Source organism: Peromyscus leucopus, chromosome 2 (assembly GCF_004664715.2).
Source record: "Peromyscus leucopus breed LL Stock chromosome 2, UCI_PerLeu_2.1, whole genome shotgun sequence".
NCBI classification, from domain to species: domain Eukaryota; kingdom Metazoa; phylum Chordata; class Mammalia; order Rodentia; family Cricetidae; genus Peromyscus; species Peromyscus leucopus.
The window spans coordinates 71,997,427-72,004,991 of NC_051064.1; the positions used below are offsets into that span (position 1 = coordinate 71,997,427).

General features: G+C 55.6%; 1 protein-coding gene across 2 annotated transcripts in view; it reads right to left on the minus strand.

The window, feature by feature from the left end:
• Positions 1-7,565, minus strand: part of Akna (AT-hook transcription factor) — a 46,979-nt gene extending 39,414 nt beyond the window's left edge. The window contains exon 1 of one of the 2 annotated variants that reach the window (XM_037202656.1): positions 7,487-7,565. The gene's annotated coding sequence lies outside the window, so the exon portion shown is untranslated. Of the gene's footprint in view, positions 1-1,712; positions 1,930-7,486 lie in introns of those variants that run through there. The other variant, XM_037202657.1, reaches the window with a different exon arrangement.

Below are 7,565 nucleotides of genomic sequence, written 5' to 3' on the forward strand. Positions count from 1 at the left end.
TGTGGGATGTGCCCTGGCCTAAGACACAGGCTTGAGAGTAACAAGATGGGGAGGTGAGGCGGGACCTTCAGGAAGGTAGGTCTGGGTGGGGAGTCTACAGCCACACGAGGGACCGGAAGGACAGAGAGGCAAGAGCAAGCCACAAGCAGGGCTGAGGCGGAACATTCTAGAAAGGCAGCTTCAAAGATGTGAGAGCTGCTCCGGGCCTTGAAAACAACAAGGTGTGCTGTGAGAGGACTCGGGTGCCTGGGAAGAGGAAGAAAGTACAGGAACTACCTACCCTTCAGGATCTGGGCTGGATCAGAGCAGCCAGGAAGAGGCAGGAGCCAGGCACAAGGGAAGAAGCTGCAGGATTTGCCCAGAGCCTGCTCCTGGCTCCCCACGCCGCCCCTGCTGACCCAGAGCATCAAGTCAGGAAGCACAAAAGACATGAAATCAACCCTCTGACATGCAGAAAGCCCTCAGGGCACCTCCAGGGAGTAGCCAGGCTAGGGGCCACCCAAGTGCGACGGAGAGAAGGAATCTTAGTCCTTTGGCCAGGGGATTCACTGTCAGCCTCACCTCCTGCAGGCTCCGTGACCTGGATGGCTCCACCACCTTGAGCCACACTTTTCCCTTCTGTGAAGCAGGGCTAAACAGAGTGGCCCCTGCTCGCTGCCAATTCGATGACAGAGTGCCCAGTGTACAGTACCTTACGAGCTAGTTCAGCACCACAGTTTCTGCCCCCGGAGGGCTCCTTGGGTGGGAGTCTCGGGGCTCCTCCCAGGGCCTGTGGCTGATGAATGAATGGCATGAAGTCTCTGAGGGCTGCCAGTGTCTGGCTAAGACAGCACCAAGCACCTTCCACTGAGTAACCTCTCAACCCCTCCGTCCCTGTCCCTGCCTTGTATCCACATCTGGGTGGTAGGGTTCCCGCTGCAACCCCCAGGGACGATGGAACAGAGCCAAATCTTGCCAAGGCCTTCCCTGCTGCTCTGGCGACCATGTGGCCCATTGTGTGGGAGGCGGGCTCCCCTGACATCCTGTCACTCACTCACCCACCGCCCCCCATCATTAACCCGTCAGCACCAGGTGGCTGCCGCAGCTGGCACACCCTCGGCCTTGTTCAGAGGCGGCGGCCAGTATTTGCTGTCCTTCACCCTGCCACTTGGGCCTTCTCCTCCCGCTCCGTGCCCTGCTGGAATACCATCCCTGATTTACTCAGCCAAACTGAGCTTGGACACGGAAGCTTTCTCCTGTCCCCAGATGGGTCCACCCTTTATTCAGGTTCTCAGGCCAGACTGGGTGGTCCCCCTGGCCACTCCCTTCCATCGTGGAACTCATCTACCACGGAGTCCCATTTTCTGAGTTTCCTAAACTTCACCAGATCCTGGCCTTATCTCTCCCCACGTATCTTCCAGAACCTTCCTCACCTGGATAGCCCTGCCCTTCAACCTCCAACAAACAACCTCATGGGATCTTCTCAAACACAAGCTCCCAAACACAGCTTCTTATACATTTTTTTTTCCCACTCAGGACACTGGTCCACAGCACTAGGACAACCAGAAGCGGCAGCCTGGCCTGCTCCAGCCTCCCTCACTCCCTCTGTGCTCACCTGCTCCCATCCCCACCTCCTCACTGCTCCCCTACGGAGTGCTCCCCAATGCTCCCCAACGGAGTGCTCCCCAGTGCAGTGCTCCCCAACAATGTTGGTGCTTCTCGCCAATATTCACCTCGACTCCCTGTTGGCTTTGAGCTGCCTGCCGACCTGGCTCCTGCGTGACCTCCTTGGGACTTGCCGTTTGTCCTGGTGCTCACCAGGTGACGATATGGCCAGCGTTGGTCTCTTGACTCCTGACTCTTAAGGATTTGGCATGGGTCGACACACGACAGAAACACCACAGATGCATTCTGGACCATCCACTGCACCTCGCCAGTTGCCCAGGTAGCCAGCCGTCTGTAGGCCCCTAATGGTCATCAAGACTGGTGTGAGGGGTCCATCTCACAGCTGAGTACATAAGGTCCCCAGAGGCCACCCAACTTGCCCAAGGCCACGAAGCTGGTGAACATGGTAGAGACTCAGATCCATGAGGACCTGGCTCCTCCCAACCAAGCCTAGTGCTCACCCCAGCCAGCCTGTGGAGATCCTAAGGCCTGTGTGCAGGGGGGTGGGGGTGGGGGAGCCCAGGGTGGAGCCCAAGGCCTAGGCTATAACCCCTCTGCAAAAGGAGGCTTTGCTCCCCCTTGGGGGCCTCCTGTGTGCTTCCTTCGCCTGCTCATCAGACATAGAACTGGCTGTAGATCAGGACTGTTCTTCACTGCTCACGGGAGGATACTGAGGCCTAAAGGAAGGAATTAGCCACCCGGACAAGAACCCTGTACCCTGGCCATCAGCCTCTGGAGCACAACAAGCCCTCTGCTGGTTGCCCTGGCCTTGGGTCCAGACACTCCGTTGGACCTTTGCCCTCTCCTTGCCGCTGCTTAGTCATCCTGCCCTCCCCTGATCCTTCTGGAGCCGCAGAGGTACAGGCCAGCTCTCTTGAGAAATCAGCGTCAGACACCATAGGAGTGGGGCTGTCACTCCATCCCAGACCCTCCTCTGTCCTGGCTCTCCTGCCCTGGGGAGGTCACTCTCCCTCCCTGCCCAGGAGGCTGACCTTCCAGGTCAAAGGACACAGTGCACCTGGGCAGGGCCAGATGCCACAGAGGATCAAAGAGAGTGATGGAAGCCTAGTAAGGACCTCTGACTCCCAGGTCACCAGGGACTTGTGTTCCTTTCTCTGAGCTTTGGATCTGGGGCTTCAAGAGATGGTCACCAAGAAGCTGGACAGACAGCTCAGCAGTTAAGAGTACTGCTGCAGTACTTGCAGAGAACCAGGGTTCAGTTGCCAGCATTTACATGATGGCTCACAACCACCTGTTCCAAGGGATCCAATGCCATCTTCTGGCCTGTGTGAGCACCAGGCACACACATGGAACACAGACATACATGCAGAGAAAATTCTCACACACATAAAAATAAATGATGCTGGAGAGAGAGAGAGAGAGAGAGAGAGAGAGAGAGAGAGAGAGAGAGAGAGAGAGAGAGAGAGAGAGGAGAGAATGTATTTGAGGTGATCAGAGGTCCACTGAACCTCCTGGACTCCATTCCATTTGCCCACCCAAGAAGCCCCATTGTGCTGATGTGTGGTCATGGGGACAGGCTGACACTTCCAGGGCTCTAGGAAGCTGAGTGACCTTGGCAAGATCCTTGCTGATAAATACTCTCTGAGTCCCAGGCTACTCCTCTGTAAGACAGGGCACAGGATGGCTCACGGGATGCAGTAAGGAGAGATGGTGTGGTGTGCACCCTCGGGCGTCAGTGCCGTGCCTTAGCTAACACAGAGAGCCTGCCTGGGAGCAATGGCCTCGTCCTCAGTGATGTGGCCACAGGGCATGCTCCCCGCAGAACTTTCCCCAAAATCAGCCAAAGCTCTGGTTGCAGAGTCCCCCACACAAAGGGGAGCCAGCCCTCCCAAGTGTGAGGGGTACTATTACCATGTGACTCCCAAAACACCAGTGACCCAGCTAGGAAATGTGTGTTCCTCCTTAGCCATTCAGGAGGGGAGGAAACAGGCTGTCCTTAGCTAATAAAAACCAAGGTTATAAGGAGGGTGAATGCAACCATAGAGATGCAAATCTCTCAAGCTTTTTTCAAAGTAAAAATTTGAAAGTGCACGGTGCCAAGAATGTATTGCTAACAGCGAGGTTTTATTGAGCACTAACTTTGTGTCAAATATCTTGTAAAAGCCCTCTTAAGATTTAGTTCTCATCCCCCAACCTCCATACCAATCCAAGGAGACAGGAATTCCTCATCCTGTTTTACAAGTGAGGAAGCAGGGCTTGAACCAGGATGTCCAATCTTAATTATTTTGTGACTGAAACACAGCTAGTGAAGAGGTTGGAAACAACCTCAGTGTCCAGCAACAGGGGATTGCCGAAATAAATTATATTTGTTCCCAGGTGGGTGGTGGTAGCACACGTCTTTAATCCCAGCACTTGGGAGGCGCGGCAGGCAGATTTCTGTGAGTTCGAGGCCAGCCTGGTCTACAAAGCAAGTTCCAGGATAGCCAGGGCTATACAGAGAAACCTTGTCTCACAAACAAAAAAAATCAAAACAAAATCATATTTGCTCTCAAAGGAACAGTTTTCCGCTCTTCTCGGAAGAATATAGAATGGTGTTTACAACTGTGTATGTGGACTGAGGGTACAGCTCAGTGCAGTGGGCACAAGGCCCCATGCCCCCCCCCACAGACAGACAGACAGACAAAGATAGACAGACACACAAGGGCTTCCACCTGCCTCACGTCTGCATAGCAGCACTCGGGCATCCCCTGCCTCAGTTCTTTTCAGCACTGACAGAGCGGCCGGGCACTGAGCTTCTTTGCGGCTCTGACCCTCTGTGGCATCCGGCAGCTCCCACGCCTCCTCCTTTTATTTGTCTGATGCCTTGAGCTGTTTTCCTGCTCCTCTAGCCACTGTGCAGCATTGGAACACAACACAACGAAGAGGAGGCTTCCTGCTCCTAGCCTGGGCAACTCTTAGCATTTTGAGGCATAGTGCAGATTATCTGATTGGCTCCTCATAAGCAAACGGGCATTTAAAAGATAAGGAAGACGCGGAGAAGTTATACACCTTGCCCAAAGTCACATAGCATATTAAGGACGTTCACAAATATAGTGCTCCCCACACACAGATTAATCCCTTACTTGGAGGGGCTCCTAAACCTCACATCCCCTTCCCCCAAGTTCTCGGTCCTTGGCTGTAGTCCCAGGACCCCAAGGAGACTGACAGTTGGGTATGCTATCTGGCTTTGATCCCAGCTCCTCTCCGGAATAGGCTATGGGGTGCTGGGGTGCTGGCAAGGGTCTAGAGATGGGTAGGGGAGGCCCTGGCAGGAGGGCCTGGCTTAGCAGTGCAGCTGGTTTGGCTGACACTTGGCAGTGGGGACCAGAGCCAAGATGGGGCTATAGGCAGGATGGAGGAGAGACTAGAGGCTAAAATGCGAGGTTGTAGGGCAGGACTATCAGCCAGTCAGACCTGAGCTGTTTTATTCTGGAACCTCTCTAATATACTGCCCCCACATCCAAGGACCCTGGGTAGGCTGAAAAGCACTACCCCAGAAAGTGTTCTGGAGACACCAACCATGTTCTCTCCAGGTGTCCCAGGACACTGTTCCTCCCTCAAAGCCCACGTCACCTTCCAATGCTCCAAAGCCCTGCACAGGCTGCCAGATGTCTGTCTCTAAGGGCCCAGGATTCTCGTGCCCTGCACAGAGACAGCTGTGGGAGAATGCTTGGTCACTTCCAGGTGAAAGGGCTGATCTTTTGGAATTCAGGCTCACACCTAGCCCAGCCCTGGCTGCTCTCCACTGAGCTGTACTCTCAGCTGGTATGCGGCTCTCCGAAAAGCACTGATGCACACACTCACTGGTTCCCGCGGTATAAGCACCAACATGCTATCCCAGAAAGCGGTATTGAACTGCTGGGAACCATCAGTGTTCACTCCTGCGCATCCCAAACTGAGAACCTGCTAGACCCAGCAGAGAGCTGTGCCACTCAAGGTGGGTGATTCTCTGAACCGTAGACTGTAAAATAGGGACAACAGCATCCACCTAGTGGCAACGCTAGGAAATGAATGACAGAATCTAGCAGGGCTCTGTCCTTGGCGCTGGGGAGATAACAGCTTCACCCACCCCCACCTTCCCACCTACAGTGAGACCCCTGGAACAGTGGCCTGAGGCAGTGTTCAATGAACGACCTATTGTCACCAATATAATGTTATCACGGTTATTCTGTTCTTTCTCCGGGTTCAATTTCTTTACCTCTAAACTTAGATGGGGATGCTGAACAAAAATTCTCTAAGATGCTACCCACCCGGGCTTGAAGATGGTACTAGAGGGAATACCACCCTGCCCGTTTCTAGAGGGGTAAACTGAGTTGCTCAGAAGTAAAGCTTAAAAGTGACTTCCTGCTGTATCTCTAGGTCTGCCCAGGGAGGAGGCCATCTGAGGCTCTGGGTTCTCTGAAATGCCGCTCCCACAGGGGTCCACTGACTGGCACAATGCGGTGCCGTTTCCAAGTCCCCTCCCAACGCAGCCAGCGGTGTCTGTAGACTCCCTGGCCCTCTGAAAAACCCTGCCCTGGGAGCTGATGAAATCCCCTCTCAAGAGAGCCAGGATCACGTGGTTTCAATGCAAACCAGCTGGCCTCAGGGAGGGAATACCCCCGTCGGCACTTGTCCTCCTGCGGAACACGGGGACAGCCATGGGACAAACCCACAATACTGCCTGCGCCATCCGCAGATTGCTCCTCACATCAGCAGGTCAAACAGACTTGGGTCCCATTTAACCCAGCGCGACTCTTCTATTACCTCAACAAAACGGCCCCAGCATCAACCCCAACAACTCCAGAAGAGGAACCTGGGAATTCTTCGGGGAGTCTCTGTGTATCTAGCCTTAACCTTTATGCTTCAGATTCAGCCTATTTCTTCTGTTTTAGAGGGCAGAAACAATGCCTCTTTTCACTGCGGCCGGCTCAGCTTCCCTTCTCGGCTCTAAAATAGCTCGCGTTTGTTTTCAGCAACTTTCCTTTCCAACTTTTTCAAACGCAGAAGGGCTTTTGATTCTCCTCGTCCCGTCCTTTCTTTCAACTGAAGCCCAAGGAAGGAGCGTCAGAGGTCTCGCCCAAGATTTCACAGCAATTTGGCCCTGGCTTTGCCTTCCACTACAGGGTAGAGACCCGCTGCGCGCCTCCCTGCTGTGCGCCCTTGGGTAAGCCGGGCCACCTCTCTGTGCCTCCCGCACCTCTTGAGTACCAAGAGGGGACTGACCCCATTTTGACAGCTCCTCCCGGTTCCTCCCACTGTGGAGACAGCCCACCCTACGCCGCCCCTCACCCCCTGCCCGACACAATAAAGAAGAAGAAAAAAAACTTGCGTTAGGCATCCAGGGACAGCGCGAGGCTCCGAGGCTGCCTGGCCCGCGGAGTTGTTGCCTGGTGACCCAGTCTCACACAAATCTCAGAACAGCAGTGCCCCACCTCCCTGGTCACCAAGCAACAGGGCCACGCCTCCTGCCAAACACCGCCTGCAGCCCCGCCAAGGACCACCCCCCGGTCCCCCGGGACCCCTGCCCGGTAGGCGAGGTGCCTGGGCTTGGAGGACCGAAGCCCACGCCCCCACTGTGCGGAGGTGGAGATTGAGGCCGAAGGGGCGGGACCAGGGCATCCCGTGGTCCCGGCGTCCCAGGGGTGCGGCTGGGTCGGTGATCTCGCGCTCCGGACTCCCGGAGCCACGATCCGTCCCCTCGCGCGCGCGTGGAGCTCCCACGTGGAGATCCGAAGCCTCGCGGGCCCAGCAGGACCCAGTCCGGCAGCGCTGCCCGCTCCCGTCCCCATCCTCCCGAGGGGGAAACTGAGTCCCCGAAAGCCAAGCTCCACGTCCCCTGGCTCTCCCCTCCGGGTCTCACCTGCTGCTGCTACCTCGCGCCCTGGTTTCCTGGAGTTGAGCGGCAGACAAAGGCCTCCAATCCGCGCGCGAGGCGGGGC